A 22,913-nucleotide genomic window follows, 5' to 3' on the forward strand; every position below is an offset into this window, starting at 1 on the left:
CAAAGCACCTTGCTGAAGACCTGCATTTCTGTTTAAAACATTCCACACACGATGGCTGTGCAAGTCACCTCATGCAAATTCATACCAGCTCGCACCAGATCAGTGCTAAACCAAGATGGATCAACTTCTGTAACTGTGAAAATGTTCCTTTCCATGCTTGTCCCATGGGGCTCAGCACACCGATACTCTCTGATGTTAGGGCATTATACTTTGCCTCCCTGTCTATCTGAGCCTGCTAAAAACCCATCCCTGGAGAGTGTAATGATTAGATAATGAAATATGCCTTTGTTGTCATGACTAAAATTCAATTTCCTCCCTATAACAACGAGGGGAGAAAAACAACAGAAGATGACAATCGCATCCTTTAAAAAAGGGAAGTGTACAATGCAGCCACTTTGCATTGTTCTGATTTTCAGCACATCAGCTAGTGCAAAGTCATAAAACTATTACAGTATATAGTATTATCATTACCTAATAGCAACATTAGTATTATTGCTTTCGGATCTGATGCAGCAATCTTCTGCTGGCACCCTACCCACAAGCATTTCTGTAATGAAAGACTTCCAAAAATACCGCTTATAGACCTTTTCCAACTCCAACTGGTTTTAACCACTTGTTCCCTGCTGACATAACCTGCTGACTTGAGATGAAGGCCATGATTACAAGACAGAGACCATTCAGGCAAACCCATTCTAGCACAGTTGTACTACAGTGTACAAATCCTTAACGCTGAACATTCACATGGTAACTGTGCAACTGCCCACCCACATTACTTAAGCACTTAAAACGTATATAACTAGTACACAGTATACTAAGAACCTCACAGATGTTGCCCCATGTCTTGTGTGCTTCTGTTCACTGAAGATACACAGAACATCAATTACTTGTTATTTATGCTTTGTTATTTCTTTAACAGTAAAAAGAGGATTTTAATCCTCAATTACCTGCTTTAATTTCAGGGTGTATTTCCCATGGCTGTGACAGAAACATGCCACACAGTGATAAAACCAATACTATTTCTCTATTGAAAATGATGGGCTACTACTGAAGAAGCTCTTTTCCACCTCAGTGAAAAGACAAAAAACCCCATCTATTTCCAAGCATATTTATGACACAAGGCACCATTAGTGAGTACCCAACAAGCTGAAATTCGTTATCCTATAACAAGCAAAATCATTTGCATAGAGGGAAAAAAAACATGTCTGGATCTGTGTGTAAGTAACAAATGTGTTAAGTAGCACATAGCAATACTAATCAGTGTAATTAATTAGATTGTCTGGTTTTTAAGCCTTTTTGCCATTACTGCATTGCCTGTAGATGCAGAGTTGTGGCTCCTGCCTGGACTCTAGTACAAGATGAACAAATAGAGTTTGGTTCAGGTTTTTACCAAAGTTGACCTAGTTAGCATGCATCTGATGAGCTACTTGTAGAAGCAAATACATTGCAAATATAGTTTTTGTCTATTCTCTCCCTTCTCTGCTTTCCATATCTACTTACCAGTAAAAGATCTGCGGATAGCTGGAAGGGCCACAGCACGTCTAATAGCACAAAAGGTTACTGCACTGCTGGCGAGGTCCAGCTCCACTAAATCCATTTGTTTTTTATATATTCTTGTGGCATTGTTTGGAAAAAGACTCAAGAAAAACAACAGCCAGATTTGCTGAGTATCTTTTCTATTCTAGCTGATCTGTACAGTCTTTCTTTATAGGACTCTGAAATGCCTATCGATACAGAAAGTTATAATAAATTCTTAACCTTGCACAGTGTTCAATACATACAGACAGCATCCAGGCATCAAGGCATTACTTGTTGTGAATTATGTTCCATTAGGAAGGAAATGTAACAGAACTTGGAGTACAGTTTGTGGGTATGCACAACAATGTATGTAGTAAATATCCTGTTATAAATTCCCTTGGAGATTTCCAGTGATGCCCTTCAAAGTGGAAATAAGGCATAGCAAGGGTGCTTTTCTATCACAGCAAGGCTCTCAGTGGATGTTACAGACATCTAACTCTTCTTTCTTTTTCAGTACTGGAAAATCTCTGCCCAAAATAACACAAAGAGGGCAGGGAGAAGAAAAGCACGATATACTGGAGTGTTTTTGGTTATGATAGAAGATGCCTTTTAAACAAAGGAAAGTCTCAGCAGCACAACCAAAGCCCTTTCAGTTCAATTTACTGAAGACTATTTCTTACACAATTTACACAAGACATCATTTGAGTTTTGCTTTGAAAATGGTGACAAATCCAGCTGTTTGCCTTTAGGACAATGACCTGTTTATATGTACCCATTTACACCCGAAAATACAACAGCTTAATGATTCTGGAAAGAAAGTAGCTGTGTCACTATTGAGAGAAGTCCAGCTTTGACACAGGGCAGTATTTCTAGCTGAACTACCAGGATGCGCTGCTATTTCACTTTACATTAAGCACCCACCCAGTGGGTAGATAGAAGGTGATCCATTATAAATCTCTATAACCCTTCAGCTAGCTGTACTCAACAGAGCCAAAATTATCTCTATATAATATTTTAATAGACTGCACAGGTGAATTCACCAATTCAGTTAAATGAACCACTAATTGCTTTTGGGTCAACCTTAGCAAGAGATTTTCTCTTCAAAATAGAGCACCATGTGCTCTCTTGTCCCTTGTACTTAGAAAGGTATCTTGTTACATTACCTGCTGCTCAAATATCAGCCGCATCAGCATCTTAAGCATCTCTCTGTTACTGTGTCAGGCTCCACATAATAGAAAGCAGTTTAAACTCTGCTGAAAGGAAGCTATTGATTTCAAGAAGTCACAGTCCGCTGAGACTATAAAGCACTTTCTCTTGTTTGTTGCCTAGATGAGCAGTTCAATGCAAGAGCAAGCCCTGGCACATACTAATACCTGAAGACTGGTGTGGTATAAAAAAAAACCTGAAAGAATACATAAATTAGCTTGAATCACATACAGTACATAGTCATAGGGAGAATCTATCTGGGATGACATACACGTGCTAGACCAAAGCCACAGGGCTAAAAATTCCCTGTCAGGAGCAACTACTATATAGCCAAAAGGGGGATAACAGCAGACAAAGGGAAAATGAAGTCTGACACATCACCTAGGTCTTCCGATGAACATCCTCCAGTATGAAAATCAAGCCCCTGTTTGCTTACTGGCTGTTTATATTTTCTCTGTCTGAAGATCAGTAATTCCTATTAAAGTAAGTGGTACAGGTAATAAAACAACAGGAACTTTATTTTGCCCATAACTCAAAACTGAGCTGGTGCACACTGCTTTCTGGACACTCACACCAGTGGAACAAGATGCTCATTTATGGAGAACTTATTACAGGGGTGCTGGGGGCAACAAAAGGGCAAATGGTCCCTGAGAATGGGGACCTGAGCTTCCCAGGACCCAAGCACGAATGACCCTCAACTGCTCTTCATGCAGCCAAACCCCATGTGCCAGTCACACAGATCTGCAAGGGCCAGGTGGTATCCGGATGCTTCTCCACATGTCCCTTTCCCTTCATGCTAATAGGCTTAGGGGCCTGCAGGGATGGAGTGAATATGGTGAGATGCTGTCGGGTGGTCTCCAGCCACCCTGCCACTTCCTCTTCTGGATGCATCCTGAGAGACTCACTGAATCCTTCAGCCTGGACCCCAGACCTGAAGTCAGATGCCTTCAGACATGCCTCCACCTGATTGCTTTCCAGAGCCTTCAGGTGCTGCCCACTGTATGGCCCTATCAGGTGATGTGGTCCTTCTGTGGCTGTTTTAACTTTTGCTTTGTAACTTTATGTTACTTATAACACATTATAGCTTGTACCGAATAGTTTTGTTTAGACACTTTATGTCTAGACTGTCAATTCACTGGCCACCCCCTGAAACACACAGAAGATGCTATTTGTGCGTATAAAGCACTGTGCCAGAAACCAAAGGTATTAACATTAACCCAGCAGCACCAACCGATAGTGTTGCACAGCAAACACAGGGTGCTTTCACTTGCTGACACCAAAGAAATAGCTTTATCCATGGTGCAAGCAAGAGAAAAATTATTTATGAAGCCTGTAACAGCTCAGTGCGTGTTTCAGTTGCAGCAGCAGCTTTATCAGCACTGACAAAACAAAGGCCATTTCTGTATGAGGCATTCCCGACACTTTCTGCACAAGCTGGAAATGATCAAACCAAGTGAAAACCACACAGGATTAGAGAACCTGAGCTGGCCTGGAAGCTGCGCTGTGGCCCTGGAGCACTTCCAAACCCCAGCCCCTGGCAGAAGAGTTACAGCTTTCGGGTCATGCTGTAATGGAGACAGTAAATCACTGATGTGAAATGCACTCCTATCAAAGTCCCATTATTGCAGTAATAATGAAGACTGGTGCTGGACTGCAGCTCCTCAGTCAAAAAAGGCACTGTGAAGGATGCTAAGAAATGGAGATGTTATTTGACAGCAGCCTGGTTTCCCGTTGCCACAGATGAAGAGGGTTTGAGACCAACAAGTTCAATTTTAAAGTTTCACATATAGCCAGCAACAGTTATTGTTAAGGAATTCACACTGCCTTTTAACAAAAAGGGAATTAACTGATGCTGCAAGGTCCTTATTAATTGCATTGTCAAACCCAACAGTAAAAGTGAACATCTCTCTTTCAAGAAGTATTTTCTTCACATTCTCCTCTGACTCACTGTATAATGTGGAGTGAGTCACTTCAGATATTCATGGCAAACTCTCCCTCTTAGTAGGACACAGAGAATTCCCCCTACCCTCTAGTTGGGATCTGTCTCACTTGAGGTGTTTTGAGAGCTAAGTGGAAAAGGGATGGGCATTGCTTTTAAATAGGAAAATGAAACCAGATCAGTTTTTTTTAAACACCCTACAAATTTCTCATGACTTTGGAAAGGTCACTCACTAGCGGTGGCACAGGTTGTATGGCACATTTCCACTGGTAAAAGAGGAAGCTCTCCCAAGAGTAATGGAACAATGCAAAAATCAGGGAAAAAGAGAAGGAACATCAAGTTTCTTTGTGGCCAAGGCATGGTACCCATCATGCAGAAGCAACTGGAAGTCTTGACTTGGGCAGAAGTCTTCAAATGCTCCCGATCATGTGTTCAGCTGGGGGCAGAACCTCAATAGGAGCAAACAGTCAGTTCTGTGTCAGTGGAGCCAAAACTGCTTCCGGCTTTGGGGGAAGAGAGACCTCTCCATGTATTACCCTTACATACCCAACTGTGAGAGGTAATACAGTCATTCTACAAATCTGTGTAGCATTTCATTTCTCTTCCGAACAACCAATCACTCTCTGTGGGTGCCAGAGGCAAAAAGCTCAGCCTGGTGTTTAAAGCAGGAATCCCAAATGCAGAGAGAGCTGAAAAGAAAGGCCATTCACCTCGATGATAGGCTGAGCTGACACAACAGCACGCTAATATTGCTCAGTCAGGCTGTACCCCATACCATGACTGCAAACCCCCCTGAGGGCTAATGGAAACCTTGCAATTGAGAAGCAAAGCGCTCAGCACACGCTGCTGTAACCCAAGCTGCAGAAATCAGCAGTTCTCAAAGCAAAACCACAGAAGTATCTGACAGTCAGCTTCAAGAACACTTTTTGCTCCTTCCCCATCCTCTACCCTTCTCACATGAAGCAAAAGCAATGGGATCATGGCTGAGGGCTGCAGGAGAGCCAGCAGCAGGCATCTCATCCACAACAAAGAATTGAACGTTTCACCTACTTTTTGTCTGCAGGCAGGTTCTAAACAGAGTGACAGGAAAGTGATGACAGGGGAGAAAAAATGATATAGATGAAGTATCTTAACAAACTCCAAGCCACGACTCTCAGTGACTGGCAAAATAACTGAGTAATTTTATTATCATAGGTATCGCTATGAAAACGTAACAGTTGTTATTGCAGACAAAACATCACCAGAATTAACTGGGATACTGTATTTCAGCCGGATTTATAAGCCCATTCTAATTTATGTTCACAATAAATAATCTTCACAGCATCTCCCATAACCCTTAGAGAAGGATGTAAAACACATACATAGAAAGAGCATTACTATGCAAAAGAAATCTGCAGTTTCATTCATACGGCTTGCCTAAATGTGCTTCTTTGTCTTACTGAAGCTGGCTGCAGCATAACTCGGCAAATGCTTTTCAGGCCAGAAACTAACTAACTAACTAATCAAATAAGACAGCCTCTAGTCAAATGTAATGTGTCTTGGCCAAACTCCAGTGCACTTAGTTATGTTGTGCTTTTGTTAAAACTGTGTTAAACTAATATAAACTCAGTCTGATTATTGCTTTGGAGGTTGTCCTGGGTTCAGCAGTAGCAGTCATTTTTCTCCTTCTTGGTAGCTGGAGCAGTGCTGTGTTTTGACTTTCAGCTTGGGAACAGAGCTGATAACAATGATGTTTTGGTTTGGCCAAGGACTTTGGGAGCCTCATGCTCTGCCAGGGAGGAGGGGAAGCCAGGAGGAAGCAGAGACAGGACACCTGACCCAAACTGACCAAAGAGGTATTCCATACCACAGCACGTCATGCCCAGGATGTAACTGGGAGTTACCCAGAAGGGCTGGGACTGCAGGGTTGGAGGAGGCACCGGTCGGTGCTTGGTCGGGCTGGTGGGGGCAAGTTATCAGTCGGCTGGTGCTGAGGTGTTGTATTCTCTTCCCTTGTTATTTCCTTTATCATTATTATCATTGGTGGTAGCAGTAGTGATTTGTGTTATACCTCAGTTACTAAACTGTTCTTATCTCAACCTGTGAGAGTTGCATTCTTTTCGATTCTCCTCTCCATCCCTCCGGGAGTAGGGGGAGGGAAAGAAGAGGGGGGACAGTGAGTGAAGGAGCTCTGCCTGGTTTTCAACCACGACAGAGGTTAATGGGCACCCTTCTATAACTACCTGCAAATGTCCTCATACTTGTGTTCTATATCACCAGTAGCTTAATAAAACCACAGCCTCATCAAAGAGTGGGGAGGCTGCCCTCTCTTGCCTCCCTCCTGCCTTGCTTATCTCACTCTCACTTGAAGATAAGAAAAAGCTAGAATAACCATTTGAAGAAACTGGAATATAATTTTTCACTCGGCATTACTTGTTTCCTTATACCACATATGCCTTATATCAACCGTCTGTATTCTTAAAGCTTGTTTGTTTAACTAAAAAGGTAAGGCTCTCCCATCTGTTTAAGAACCCCCTTTTAGGAATGTCAGTAACACAAAGACAAAACGTCTTCATCAGGCCCACATCATTTTTCTTATTAAGTGAAAAGAAACAGTGGAAGGTGTCCCTGCCCATGGCTTTAAGGTCCCTTCCAACCCAAACCAGTCTGGGATTCTATGAAAGCCATGGCTATCACACCTTTATATATAACATCTCAATGCAACGTAAATGGGAGATGACATTTTTCAGAAGATACGCACACTGCCACATTAGGAACAAGCAATGACCTTTCGAAGTAATGGCAATTTTAATTCAGTTATCAAAAGCCTGAAATAGCAAGCAAATGAAAAGCAGAATGCCAGCAAGGATGAGAATGCTAGAACTTAGTAGGTCATTTTTTCTGCCAGCATTTTCATTCTGTTTGCATTACATCTTCATTTGGAACCTATTTTTTCTCAGACTGAAGGATCTACTTTTTGTACAGACAACGCCAACCTGGCTGTAATACTGAAACCCACCATTTACTGTAACAATTGCAAAAATACTGTAGGACAGCACAGGGGAAAAGAATCAATTTCACTTCTAAGAAGCAATTTCTTTTCTGCTTTTTCCCCCCAGTACTGTATAATTCACAACCTGAAGCTGAGCAATTTATATCCAAACAGCCTCTATTACACCTCAAAGTCAATAATGGGGCTGACCCAAGAAATGCTAAAGGCTTTTGTTACTTTTCTTTGTTACAAGTATGCGGATGTGAAATACTGTTTCGTGGTGCTTCTGCTGGAACAATGCTCGTGTACAACAAATTCACTCCTGAAAAGTATTGCTATTCAATGCTCAATGTCAAATGATCATAAAAATTTAACAGCTGCATTAGATAGATCAATGGCTTATCTAGTTCATTGTTCTCTCTTCAAAGAAAAAGGTGACTGATAATAGGTGATTCACAAGTATAACAGCACAGAGTATGTAGAATGATCCTCACCCACAACATTTCCAGCTTCCCATAAACACTGGCTTTAAACCTGTCCAAGATGAAGGTTGCATCCTGCCTTTTAAAGAACTGTCCCCCATGAATGTGTCTGATCTTTAGGAAACCATTAATGCCTCTGGCCTCCACTGAATCCCACACCAGTGAGTCCCAGTGCTGAACTACTCACCTGGAGACAAATGACCTCCTGAAGCTCATTTTAAGGCTGCAGCCTGGCAAGGTAATGACTGTCTCAACTTGTGTTGTGGGATGCACTGCACACCTCCACCCCTCCACCATTACAGGACCACAGTGTATCAAATTTAGGTATAAGTCACCTAAAAAGAGAGCTCTCCGGTTTAAAGAGCTTCATGCACTTTGAGTTGCAAAGCCCTGAAGAAGACCCTCTCCACGTCTAGGCAGTAGAAATCATGATTTCATGAAGAATGAGATGTGAAAGCATTACACCATGATCTGGAAACCAAAACTGCTCCATCATTCAACGAATACATTGGGGATGAATGAAACAGGTGTGGTTTGATGCCAGACAGCAAATTTCACTCATTGAGAAACAGCAGGGAAGTACACTTTCTTTGCCAGTCCTGCCAATCAGGTCCAATATGCATAGCTTAACTGGACTTCTACTGCTTTCCTGATCAGATGCAAAATATTACATGCCAGGCATGCTCAGTGTGCGTATTTCTGCTCTATGATGTGCTCATCCACAGTCTTACTCAGTAGGCATAGTAGATAGTATGATAATAGACATCTTAATAAAAAGACACAGAGCTGGGTGTGCAGAGGGATGATGGAAGAACAGGACCAGACAACACACAAGGACTAACTCAGTGCCTACCTTTGCATCTCGTTAAATGGTGCAAACTGAACTGCTGGCCTAAATCAAATTGTGCACTAGCAACATGCTTTATCATGATTATCATTATTACATCCAAGTATGGATGGAACAGCATTCTGGAATAGCACAATGCCATTTGCAGTATAATGGCTTTGTTAACAAGCTGTAAGCAAGAGCTCCCACCCAAATACTGAAAAGGAGCTACGGATGTTTCTTAGATCAAGCCTAATGGATTTCTTTGGAGGCACAAGGAAGCCTTTGATCAAGCTGCAATAAAAATAAATACTAAAAAAATAATAATTAGAAGCATAGCATCTCTTTATACTTACTTCAGCACAGAAATACATTAAACCAGTGCATGAAGTTCGATACGGACAAGAAATACTGTCATTTGCTTTTTGTCCTTAAATCTTGCACTGAACTAAACGCTCGGTGTCACCTCAGCTGGAGAAGGAAGCAGACCTGCCAAACAGGACCGCTTATTAACCTGCTTCTCTTACAGCCAGTTCGTACGAAAATAGACCGAAACTTACAGGTGGGTCACGGCACCAGATGCTCTACACCGAGTTGCCCTTCTTCGTCCCTTCGAGCTGCCCTTCTCCCTTCCTTCCAGCTCTCCCGATACAACTGAACCCCAGGCAGAGATAAAGGGTAGAAGAGGTCAGGAAACCCCAGACACCAGGCGGGGATCCCGGTGTCTCCCAGCACACATCACAGCATTGTTCAGGCGCGCAGAGGTCGGGTCACCTCTGGCTAGCGGCCTCTCGTTTGCGGGCAGCGAGCAGCGGAGCTCACACCGCCCCGAGCACGCCGGCGGCCGCGTCCCGGCAAGGGGACGCCTCGTCCCTCCCGCCCACCACCTCCCTCCAGGCTGAGGACTGGAGCCAGCTCATCACACGAGTGCCCCCCCGCCTCGCAGGGCAAGTCCCTTCTCATCCTACCCATCCATCCCGGTTACCTGCCGCCTCCTATATGGGCCGTCGGGACGGACCGGACGGGAGCCGCGGGGCAGCGGCCACCGCACGGTGCGGTGCGGAGCGGAGCGGAGCCGAGCAGGCAGAAAACGCGGAGCGGAGCGCAGCGCAGGCTCCCCCAGCCTGGCTGCTGCGGAGACGGCAATACACGGACTGGATCTGCCGGGGGAGCGGGCGGGGGGAGTTGAGGTGGGGGGGTGATAGCGGCGGCGGCTGTACTGGGGCCTCAAGCGCGGCTGGAGCCCTGCTCCGGGGCCAAAGTTCCCCGTGACAGTCCTCCGATGGTGCTGTTTTGCTTTGTTTTGTGCTGGTTTTTGCATGTGTGGGTTTTTTTTTAGCACTAAAGGGGCACTGAAGCTTTGAAATCGCGTTTCTAGAAGATGCTGTCAGAGATGCTGCTCAGCATCAAGAGCCCTGTGATGTTAAGCAACCGTTCTTGAGAAAAAAGGTAGCTGAAGGTAATTCTGGTATGTGATGAGTTTTGAAATGTATAGTTCAAATACTTTTGGTTTTCATTTACTTGCATACAAGGATGAGGAAAGCCAAACAACAACCTGCATAGAATGGCGTAAAAAACTTCAGACTCACTTGTTCAGTTTTAAGATGAAAGAATGGAGAGGTCAGCAGCCTGCCTATGGGGCACTGGAAAAAAGGAGGGGTTAAAATGGCCAATTCCTAACAGCATATCCACCTATACACAGAGATTCTAAGACTAACTCTTCCTTCTTTTCCCTCCTCAGACTGACAAGTGCTTCCTTGTCAGTCTGAAGAGTCAGTCTCTCCTCTTCTACCAGCTGCACCACCAACTTCCTCCCCTCATCCCTGCTCCATCACCCATGCCACCAGCTAGGGAGAGGGTCCCTCGTGCTGGAGAGGAGGGGAGGAAGACAGAAGGAACAGATGCAATCTGGGGGTTGACACAAGCCCTGAAGAGTCAACAATAATATAGGCTACAGCTCATGCAGGTTGGCTGTGCTTGGCCACTGCAGTCTGCTGCTCATCTCATTCCTAACAGCACTTCTGGTGGCATCAGCGTGGATGCAGATGCTGCACGGCGTCGGCAGCAGGAGTCTGCCAGCACTGACTCAGATTGAAAGTATCACTGCAGCCAACAAAACGCACTTGCCAGGGGACAGAGCACTGTATATATGGGCCTGGGCCTGCTCAGCTTTTTCTTCAGGGAGAGAAGAGAGCAAGCAAAGCCAAACAGTTCAGCACTTTACCAGAAGCGTGCCATAATGAGAGCAACTGATCTCAGAGGAACCAGGATGAGGAAATGTGGGACCAGAGCCTCACATCACAGGACCTGTAAGCTGTCACTCTAGAAGTCAAACATGAGCTAATAGTCATCAGCAGGACCTCATCTAAGGTCTTTACTCAGCTAGTATGGTATCACATTTAACCACATCAATCCAATCACAACTTCAGTGTCCCATATCCGTCCTGCAGCTTTTCAGTTCTTAAAAGGGGCCTGTAAGAAAGATGGGGGAGAGACTTTTTAGCAGGGCCTGTTGTGGTAGGACAAGGGGTGATGGTTTTAAAAGAGGGAGATTCAGGCTCAATGTGAGGAAGAAACCGTTTACAATGAGGGTGGAAAAACACTGGCATAGGTTGCCCTGACAGGTGGTGGATGCACCATCCTTGGAGACATCCAAGGCCAGCCTGGATGTGGCTCTGGGCAACCTGATCTAGTTGAAGATGTCCCTGCTCATTACAGGGGGTTGGAACTAGATGAGCCTTGAAAGTCTCTTCCAACTCTAACTATTCTGTGATCCCGTATGTTTCTACATTGCCCAATATAGAACAGCAAAACTTTCACAAGGTCACTGCTGAATCATCCAACTGTTACTGGTAGGGAAACAGACACAGTTTCCATCTCCACAGGGTTTTAGACAGAATATTCTTTACATACATTGCAGAAGAAGAGCAGTAGTTTCTCCTCCTCACATTTCCAGAGATACTGCACTGGTTACACATTCTAGCGTGGGTTTTTTCGCTCTATCTTGTTCTACGTCAAAAGGGCACCACTCACTGGAAACACAGTTTCAAGCATAAATCATAACTTCTATGTATTTTTCTTTTGGCACAGCAAGCATTTGCAGTCGTGCAAAAGGTGCCTCTTTATTTTGCTCTATTCCCCTCCCTTCTTATTTGTGCTGTACCAGTACAGATGCAATTTTTAATTTCAAGAGTGTTTGCCATAGTGTTCCATTAACACCATGGCATGCACCAGCAGGTGCTCTCCTCACCATATGACCATAAAACAATCATATATTTAGGATTCTGTGATGCTCACCTCTTGATTAGAAACACAGCATGGCTGGTATCTTCTGAGACAAAACAGCAGCAGCAGTGAATACTGCAGTGAAGGGCTTTCTTCTACTTGGATTTATTAAAGGGGAATGTAAAATGGAGGACTTTATTGCACAGAACTGACATTGGCAGCACATACAAGCCATGTATCTCTGGGGAGGCTGCAGTATGAAACATGTGAACCAGCTGCCATCCTAATTTTACTGAGGTCTGTTGTCTTTGGTTGTTCAGAACCAAGTCGGCTTTGAGGTAACAAAATCGGCTCCTGTTCTGCACAGGCACGCACTATCCTGGTCAGTCGCAGTATATCACATAGAAAACTCACAGAGAGCTTCCTTGGCCTCCACAAGTAAAGCACAAACCTACCCATTTTTATAACGAAAGAAGAAGAATCAGTTAAGTGAGAAATCTCTACCTGGTGAATGGCTGGCTGTACTCCAACAGAGATGATACGCAATTTGTGCAAGCACAAGTTCAATCATAGGTAGTGAAGATACTCAGTTTAACAAAGTTGAAATGTCTCTCAGCACGGCAATCTGCACTTCAGAGATAGCCAGACTCCATTTAACTGAGTTGGCCCAAGAGCTGGAAGCAGTTTGGCTGCAGAGGCACACAGCTCTGTGCAGAGCTCTGTGTTTATTCCACCTCTTGGAATGATAAAATAATAATTTAGTAGGCAAAGACCCTGCCAGAATCAATTTTTAATTGCCTGTGTTGATGAGCTCTGAGATAGAAACACAGGGAATGGAAAATTCTCACTTATAATTACATTCTTGAGAGCCAATTTGCTGGACAGGAACATTAATTTGGGATAGGAAGGAGAACATCACTCGTAGATTTCTGCTGGTGAATAACTCAAACCAGCAAGATCTTACACGTAATGTCCCGACATGTATGCTACTAAAGCTGATGAAAAGGGGATGACAGGCATGTCTGCTGTGTGTGGAAATATCCTCTTGTTTGCTAGAGCCTTCCACTTGGGATGCTTGTGCTGGGATCCCCTGCAGCCAATAGTAAAGCATAATTAGATTATTGAAATTACTCCCCCCCCAAAATTTTACTGACTATGACATCAGGTAATTAGTTTGGACTTCATTATGATGGATAAAGATGATTTAATCACTGGACTGGAAGATGGTGGTTGCCTAGGGACCAACAATCATAACCTGATTATGTTCAATATGTGATGTATGTGCTTAAAAAAGCCTAACTGGCCAAAACTGAGGCAAAGGATGAACGGCAGCAAGAGGGAAGAAAGTCAGGAAGAAACCCATGGGTGGAAGTGGGTATTTAAGAACAGTCTGCATCTCAAAGAGCAAGATTCCACACTTTGAAGGCTTTATGCTTGTATCTTAGGATGCGACAGTTTCTTTTAATCAGAAGGAAATGACAAACAACATGTAAACCCTACATGCTCATTTGGATTCACACATTAGTACTAAGAACTCCTGGATGTAAATTGAAGAGATTACTGTTCCTACAGTGTTTGATAGGCCTTGAAGCACTGGAGTAGTTACAGAAGACCAGAAAAGTCCTTAGGTCCTTTAAAAAAAAAAAAGAAAATGGTTAAAAAATATCATGCTACAAAATGAGGTGATTGACTATGGGATGGCAGGGGGGTGGAACTGTTTGATCTTAAGGCTCTTTCCAACCCAAAGCATTCTATGATTCTAAGAAAGGGGTGGAAGAAACATTGTAGAATTCTTTAAGAAACATAAATGAAAGAATGTGCAAGCAAATAAACAAGTTCTTCAAGGAAATGAATAAAGAAAAATGTTTCCTTAAATAGATTTCAAAGGTCAGACTCTGAGCACAAGTTTGGTCAAGTCTGTAACTGCCCAGATGGACTACAGTTTAGACAGGTCTGTGTGCCTTCATGGCATGTTGGACTAATGACACTGGAATCCACAATATCAATAAAACACATGCTTAGTGAGAGCAAATCATGGATCATAGGGTTAGAAGTAAGAAGCTACCTAAGAAGGTGCAAAGAGCTGAAGAGCTCTTTAAGCAAACCAAGAAAGGCATAGGAGGAGTCAGTGTCTATCAGCAAAAGCCAAACACATCATGGAAATCAACTGCAGTTTTAAAAGGTGCAGCAAACAAACTGTTGAAAGCAGCTACCCAAGGAGTACCCAAGGACTTCAAACACAAAGCAGGTGCCCTTTCCGGAAGATGTGTTTTACATAAGGAAGCTTTTGGAACCAACGGAGAGGTTTCATGGGCTGAAAACTCACCCAGATGTGACAATCCTTTCTGGCCATGGCAGCTCCAGATCTGCCACTGAAACGAAACACAAACTTCTATTCTGAGCTTTCCCTCTCTCCAGAGATTTGTAAAATAGGGAAACATACGAAGAGAATGGGTACTCTTCAAAGGGAGAAATACCACAGTGTTTGCTTCCTGAGTAAGTGTGTGGAATTTACATGTATGGAGATTTTATGTTATAGCAAGGTATTGGGGACAAAAATGAATATACAAAACCTCTTGATTGTTCCCTGATTCCAGACACCCTCCATGTAATAAGTGAATAGTATCTTCTAATGCAATAAATACTACAGCTACAAGCAACAGATGCTTTCTCTTCAGTATATCCAACAGAGAAGGCAGAACTTGCATTTAGCTGTTATTTCTGCTCAAGAGGGGATGAGAGGCTGAAGAACACAGACAAGATTAGAAATACATCTTCTAGTTATAACTGCAATTATTTCTTGAGTATTTTTCTTGTTGTCATCATACTGGGACCATTCACAGCTGCAGTCTGATATGGGGTTCTGGCATGATCTACAGTAGTCATTCTCCATCACTGTTCAGGCTGATGGACAGTCCTGCATAGTGCCATTCTGTGATCTGAAAGACCCTGTGAATAGTAACTACAGGAAGATCTGGACAGATACACAATTTACAGAGGCAGCATTCATCTGACAGTGAAGAAAGGAATCGCACTTGCTTTCTCAGTAAACCACTCTCTTGAAGATCCACTCTGCAGAGCATAATCTGGAAGGGGGAACTTCTGCTTTAATCAGCCCTTTTCTATTTCTTTAAGGAGATTCTATCATTTCAAAAGGTTGAGGCCCAGGATTACATTGTGTTATTTTATGCTTCTTGCTCCAGTCCACATGGATCTGTTAAACTGCGCTTCACCGCAAGCATCAGAGTTTTGTGATGCTATCTAGCTAGGTTCTCCTCACTCCCCCTGAAACCTATCTTTAAGTTGATGGCTGCTTTAATTGAAGGGAGTGAAATTATTTTTGGGACTCACCACAAGTGCTTACTCATTTTGCTAAACGCTCCTGTCATTATTAAATGATGAGTACGCTGTCATCACCTGCTATTGCTCCAGGAGCATGTTTAGCTTTTCCATCAGGCATCTGAACGTGAGTGAGCAATACAGCCTTGCTTTCAGTATTATTTCTGGTACTTCTTTCATGTTAGTGGAACATCAATGCCTGTCTCTAGCTGGCTCATTACGCCAACCTCTATTGCTCACTTGATTAGAGTAGAAGAAAATGCATGCAGATTTTCTGCTGTTCCATGTGTCACGGATGAGGCGAGATCCCCCAACTGTTTATGAAAATGTGACTGAAAGATATTTGCAGTGGAACATTTGAAGTGATACAGCCCCCCCTTCCCAAAAAGCTCTGCAAACACACCCTTTGAGACACAGTGAACCTGGGCACACGTTCCATTTACACCAACGGACAAAGGCCTATTGGCTTCAAGAAATTCAAGAAATACAAGACAGAAAGGCCCCGTTGGGCCTACAAGAAACCTGAAGAGGGACTTTAGACAAGGGCCTGTAGAGACAGGACAAGGGGGAATGGCTTCAGCCTCACAGAGGGGAGATTGCGATGAGATCTTAGGCAGAAGCTGTTCCCTGTGAGGGTTGTGGGACACTGGCACAGGGTGCCCAGAGGAGCTGTGGCTGCCCCATCCCTGGCAGTGTTCAAGGCCAGGTTGGACAGAGCTTGGAGCAACCTGCTCAAGTGGAAGGTGTCCCTGCCCGTGGCAGGGGTTGGAACTGGATGAGCTTTGAGGTCCTTTCCAACCCAAACCATTCTGCAATTCTATGATTTTGACGGGTGCCCCACTGAAGACACCTCCAGATTGCTCCCTCTGGCTCCATCTGGAACCAAACACAGCCAGTGCCATCTGTCTGCTAGAGCTGGAACTGCTTTTTACAACTGCCAAACGAGCAATTAGTTTGTAGCAAGTCAAGTCACTTGAATTAGTCACCTGTAATGGCGACACGAATACTCACTTGGTAAATTTGCTATTATTTAGTAAGATAGAAACACTTACCAAAACCCCACGAGTACTGCCATTATTTTATGCTGTTATGAGTACAGAAAGTTTTTACTTACCCAGATAACGTCAGTAGTCACTGACAGCACCCTGCCAATACCAAAGATGGATCAATTGAGAAGGAAATTTACATCTTGATTACTGAGATATGATGATCCAAATGGCAACAATTACTCCTCAAAACCAACTTTACAAGTCTGCTGTAAGAAAGGAAAGTCAGCTTCTCATCGCCTGCTAGGAAGCCACTTGTTCTCCTACTCAGCACCTGCTCAGTTTGCTGCTCTGGAAACCACTGCATTTAGGATAATCAATCAGAGTAATTTTGTCTTCACACACTTCGTGTGTTTCCCTCATATGATGCACTGTTATGTCAGAGAACAGATTTTTCAAGAGATAAAAGGAAACCAGCAGCCATTACCTGTTATAGGAAACAGACTAATACAATGCTCAGTATAAACACACACTTCCTAGTTTTACTTGCCTGACAGTAATTTTCACGAGCTAAAATAAATCAGCACATTACATTTCTTTTGCTATTCTTTGCCTCTGTGCTGTATCAGTGTATCGGAGGTAAATCTCTCGCCTCCTGGTGTTTTGAGCATCATAGCAGAGTGCTGAGTCTTGAGGAGTCTGTGCCTCCTGATGGAAAGACACACTGAATTATCTATTCAAGGAGTGAAGCCTGTTTGCAAAGGTCAGTGCTGCTCAAGCAACTACATGACAGATTTGCTGCTCTGTTTAAAAGGATTTTAATATTTAAAACTGTCTAGAGCCATGACCTGAAGGTACCTGTGCACTCTCCCTTCGAAAGTCACCATCACCAAGGTCTATCAGCCATTAGCACTTCTGACCTCTGCTGTTCCTCACCGATCATTGTTTTTAGCACCACAGGATTCTCTATCTGTTCCTCCCATCCAACATCATGTATTTACTGCATACATGGATCTTAAATTGATCATAGAAGAATGCAGGTGAGCTTCATGGCACCACTGTGATCACTAAGACACAGCACATTCCTGTTGTAAGACACACACGTGTCTCTGAAACAAGACACTGTTTTCAGTTGTCAAAATTGCTAGCATAGCAACTTGACAGCCAGGAACAAAGCAAGCACAATCCTCCCATGCACAGGCTATTCTGTAACACGGGCATTGTCAAAGATTCCCATTATTTCCCTTGAATTGAACTTTAAAAATTACTCTAAAAGCTCTAGTTGAATTGTATCACAGATTGGCTCAATTGTGAACCAACACAGCCTGCATTAGGGCCAGATATTAAAAGGGAATATAAAGGAAGTAGTAAAATAGAAACTCCTATGGTTTTGACAAGGTCAGCTTGATTTTGACAGAGTATCAGCCTGATATTTAGGGGCCAAATTTGAACGGAAACAAAACGCAAGAACAAAAGCAATCCTGTTTGGTGCAAGGACTATTATCTGTAACATATTCAGACGTGTTTTGCCTGAGAGCGTTTTGCACTGGGGGAAAATTATTCAACATTATCTCAACACAAGAACAGCTCTGAAATAGGATATTGTTATATAGTCCTGAAGAATGAAATCAAAGAGTTTTGTTACATGAATTCAGAAATCCACATCCTTATTGCGAAGTCCATCAGTCTGTATCAGCAGTCTCTCCAGTATGCAGCCTGCTCCTGTAAACCAGGAACTGCTTCAAGCCTGACATTTCCCCAGAGCAGTGTGTAAACCAGGTTCTCTCTATAAAAAGATAAAAGACTGAACAAAAGAATATCTATGTTTGTGTATAGCTCATAGAGAGACAGACATTTGGCAGTAAGAGAGGAGTTTGCTTTATGCCTTAGCAGTCTTGAATCAAAAACCTGACCTCCAGGGATCCCTGTTTATGCAGGAAAGAAGTGAAATATTTCTCCTCATTAGAAATTAAAAAAAAAAAAAAAAAAAGAGTTGTACAATATCAAAGAAGCCATAAAAAATAACTATTTAACATCCGGTTTAGGTAAAATTGATCACCAAGACTGACCATGTAGAATGTACCTGGACTGGTCGGATGCTTACAAAGCTGCTGTGATGCCTCCACAGCTCCGACCAAAGGGCCACGTGTTTCTTTGGTCGGTCAGAAGGCTGCTGCTGCCATCACCTTGTTACCATCACGGGTTTTGCAGTTGTGCATATAGACAACACTGTGCTATTTGGAACATTTCTGAAACTCTGGATCTCAAATCCCAAACCAGCAACTGGGTTTATTTCCCACTACCTCATTCCAGCTGATGCTACAAATGCACTGCACAGCTGCCTTCAGATCCTGCCTGGACACTCTTCAGCACTGTCTGTCTCCATCCCATTGGATAAATGCTGCCTCTATAGCAGGTTTACCAGGACAGAGGCTCCTGATCATGTGGATATTTCAAGAAGCCTTAAAAAGGCCCCCAAACAACCGTAGGAAAAGGCTTTGCTTGTGCAAAACAAAGCTGTAACCAAGGCGGGGTACAAGGGACGTGAGCCAGTTGTACAGCAGGGTAGCAGAGAAGTGAAACCAGTACGTGAATGTGTTGGGGTCATAAAACTCGGAAACAGTCTCTATTTTTAATGTCAATTGCTCATCAGGTTGTGAACCACTGCAAAACAGCAGTGATATGGTGTCTAGGAGCTTAACGCTAGAGCAGCATTTGCCAGGACTCAAAACCAGGCCCGTGATCAGCTGTCCTACAGCAGTGCATGGTTTTGTACAAGTACAAGAAGCTTTCACTCTGGGTATTTCACAGATAAGTTAAAAATGAGCTGTTGTCCAACTGCAGAAGCAAAGGGGGAGGTAATAAAATGACAAACTTGGAAGTACAAACATTTTTCCAACCACTTCCCAGCTGCCCAGGTAAAACTGACAGAACAGAAATGCCTCTTGTTGGTACATCACAGTATGAAGTCTGAGCATAATCTAATAATAATTGGGTACTTCGCTGCATTTGGAGTGCCTGAAGTCTCTTGACAAGAACAGAAATGCTGCAGCTCCATGTCATAAAGAGATTTATTTCCTGCTGATTTGAGATTTTATTTTTTCCTTGGATGAATGCCCTTTCCATTTCTAAAACAATGCAGCGAGGGTAAAAAGGAATAAAGAATTGATTATGGTGAGATACGAAAGACAAGAAAATGAGATCATTAAAATAAGATTTACTTTAAAAAAGAATATTGAAGACATGAATCCCTTCTTCAAGGAAGGAATTTATTCTTTCCAATCACAAGGTTAATATTGTATAAGCTGGGAAAACATTAGCTCCAAATCAGAGACCCAACTAGAAAATGAGATATTTAATTAATATATACAGAAAGGCATGAACTGTAAAATCTCCAGAATGGAAGAACATTCAGAGCAGATTTCACTGCAAGATGAGAAATGGTATTTGACTTGATAAAGAAGCTGCAGTCATTAGTATGCTGAAACATGCACACATTCTAGGAGGAAGTCGGCTTCTTTCTACAGTCTATCATTGCCTTTGAATTTTTGTTTAGCTTATATATATTTATAGCTAGGAAAAAATAACCATATGAAAATCAGCCTCTATCAAACTTTAAGATTCATGTAACTTTTCATCACAAAATACACGTTAAACTATAAGGGCAGAGAAGCCAAACCTTTGCTGTCCTAAGGTGTTGAATCATCTGCAGTATCAATAAGAGAAGGATGCCAGAGAATTAATAGTAAAAGAACTCACTCAAAGACCTGAGGAATTAGAGAAAAGTTCTCCATAAAATGTGCAGTCTTTTGGTAAGTCAGCTTAAGAAATGCAGATTTTAAGTAGAATTTGATGGCTTACCTAGTGTAAAGCCTATGGTATTTTACTCCATGTTTGGCACCACATGTCTCAAGAGCTTCCTGTTCAAGTATTTGATGCTCACTACGTGATACAGGTCACTACCTATCTATCATGGTTTCCCGTTCAGTGCTTTCTCCCCATCCTCCTTATTCACCACTGTTTTTCCTCTTCATTCACTTTTCAGTTGTCTCCTTCTTTCCTGCTTTATCTCAAATATAATCACAGTTGCATCATTTATTCTCTTGTTACATCTATCACATTGCCTCTGTTGTTTTGTGCCTTTTTTGTTGCTGTTGGGGTTTTTTTTTGGCTGGGGTTTTATGAAAGTAACACGGCTGTTTTCAGCTCTTTTCACGTCACAGCGTTCAGACACTTAGAACAAATGCTTTTCTTTGCAGTTTTAAACATCAGATGGTTGGTTCCCCCCCCCCCGCTGTTCCCTTCTGCTGTCCCCTCAACACATTCCTTATGGTTGAAGTTTTCACTGCTGATACCCCCTTACCACCTCTTCCCGCAGAAAGGACAGCCTTGCAGCCAGTATGCCTTTCACTGGTCGTTAGGACAGAGGAGGCACTTAGAGCTTTCACCAGCTCACTTTCTGACCCTAATACTCCATCAGTTTTGAGAGACTCGGTTGCCATCGTGAATTTCATTCCTTTAAAAGCCATGTTTGCTGCATCCAGATAAACATGCAAGGGGAGATGATGCTAAAGTTTCTGGTAGGAAAAAAGCACCCTGAAAACTTTTCAATTATTCCTCACAGACACTTCATGGGGTGGAAACACTGAATTCAAATCATAGATTCATAGAATAGTTAGGGTTGGAAAGGACCTTAAGATCATCCAGTTCCAATCCCCCTGCCATGGGCAGGGACACCTCACACTAAACCATCTCACCCAAGGCTCTGTCCAACCTGGCCTTGAACACTGCCAGGGATGGAGCATTCACAACCTCCCTGGGCAACCTATTCCAGTGCCTCACCACCCTCACAGTAAAGAATTTCTTCCTTATATCCAAACAAAACTTCCCCTGTTTAAGTTTTAACCCGTTACCCCTTGTCCTATCACTACAGTCCCCAATGAAGAGTCCCTCCCCAGCATCCTTACAGGCCCCCTTCAGATCCTGGAAGGCTGCTATGAGGTCTCCACGCAGCCTTCTCTTCTCCAGGCTGAACAGCCCCAACTTTCTCAGCCTGTCTTTATAGGAGAGGTGCTCCAGTCCCCTAATCACCCTCAATGATCATACAATGACTTAATATGGAGCAAGTTCTTCTTCTAAATTATCTCATGACTACAACTGAGAACCTTATCTGACACATGAAAAACTAAGAACCTTACCTGATATTCATGAAAAGCATTCTTTTTATACAATAGAGTTATTATCTGAAACACCAAAATACAGGGTACATTAGAATCAAGCCCTCAAAGTGGTTCTTGCAGATCTTTGTCAAACTTACATTTCCTGCTTTTCTTGTTCAATGTGTACAAGACACTCTCTGCTGAATTCCTCTTGAGATTAACACATCAAAGCCTCAGTAGCAACTTTGGGTATGAAAACAGCACAACCTCCGCCTATATTTAAATTTAAACTATCAGTTGCTTTAGCAATTATTTTATTTCAGGAAGTTAATGAGCATTACAAGCACCTCTGAGAAATTAAGCATCCATGTTAGGGGTGGAACACCTGACAGGCAGATAATAAAACAACCTACCTACACCTAATGTGGGAAAGCCATTTGAGGAATAAACTTGAGACTTTCAACTGCCAGTTTCTCTCTCTATTATGTTATTAAATGCATCTTTTTGCCTATGTTCAAATCAGAGGAAAACCCAAGATGTTACCTATGAAAAGCAGAAAGACGTTTCTAACTCCTGGTTTAATTAATACAGAGTACACCATTCCCATCGTCATTTGTCACGTTACTGACTGTCTTGCAAAGAATCCCATGAGAATGTAGAAGCAAAACAAGTAGAGGCTGCCAGTAGCCAAAGGATGCTGGCAATTATGCTGGTGTTGTGTTAAGTGACTATTTACTGATTTAAGTATGTATTTTCAAGACGCTAAACTGCAATCAACTCAAATTTGGCTGAGGGAGCTATGAGAGCTTGATGAATTACACCAGTAATTGTAGCAGTGGTTTTCCCTGAAGATGTCTCACAGTATCAGTATTTCTCACCATCTATGACTCCAGAAATCCACTGCAAATTATTCTAAAAGAAAAAGGGTATTTTGGGGGGCATTGTTCTAGATTATTTTAAGCAATTTTTCTGACACCTGATGAGAAGTATGCTTCTCTCCCTGGACAATTTTGAAGAGCTGTATGCATTAGGGCTAAACCTTTACACAGTTCGGATTCTGCAGCTGGTATGAAGGGTCAGGAGACAGTATTACAGATCAAGAAGCACTTTCATGTAACAATAAGGCAGCTGACAATCTCTCCCACAAAAAAGAAAAAGCAGGGAGGATCAGTGGCAGAATTCTGACCATTCTTTGAAGAAAGCAGAAAACTGGAAGGAGAAACAAAACCAGTGAAAGGATGTGTTACCTTGCTATCAGACTGAAA

General features: G+C 42.8%; 1 protein-coding gene and 1 long non-coding RNA gene across 3 annotated transcripts in view; one reads left to right on the top strand and one right to left on the bottom strand.

Moving 5' to 3' along the window:
• The window catches only part of CNTNAP2 (contactin associated protein 2), a 1,009,321-nt gene that overhangs the window by 21,662 nt on the left and 964,746 nt on the right, over nucleotides 1-22,913 (bottom strand). The gene's annotated exons all lie outside the window — the stretch shown is intronic.
• Nucleotides 1,663-4,323, top strand: LOC133274975 (uncharacterized). Its single transcript, XR_009745348.1, has 2 exons — nucleotides 1,663-1,867; nucleotides 4,087-4,323. It is a non-coding gene; the product is annotated as an uncharacterized LOC133274975 (long non-coding RNA).

This window comes from Pezoporus flaviventris, unplaced genomic scaffold, assembly GCF_033815535.1.
Source record: "Pezoporus flaviventris isolate CSIRO_AGI_PZ_B2104156 unplaced genomic scaffold, CSIRO_AGI_Pfla_v1 ptg000037l, whole genome shotgun sequence".
NCBI lineage: Eukaryota > Metazoa > Chordata > Aves > Psittaciformes > Psittacidae > Pezoporus > Pezoporus flaviventris.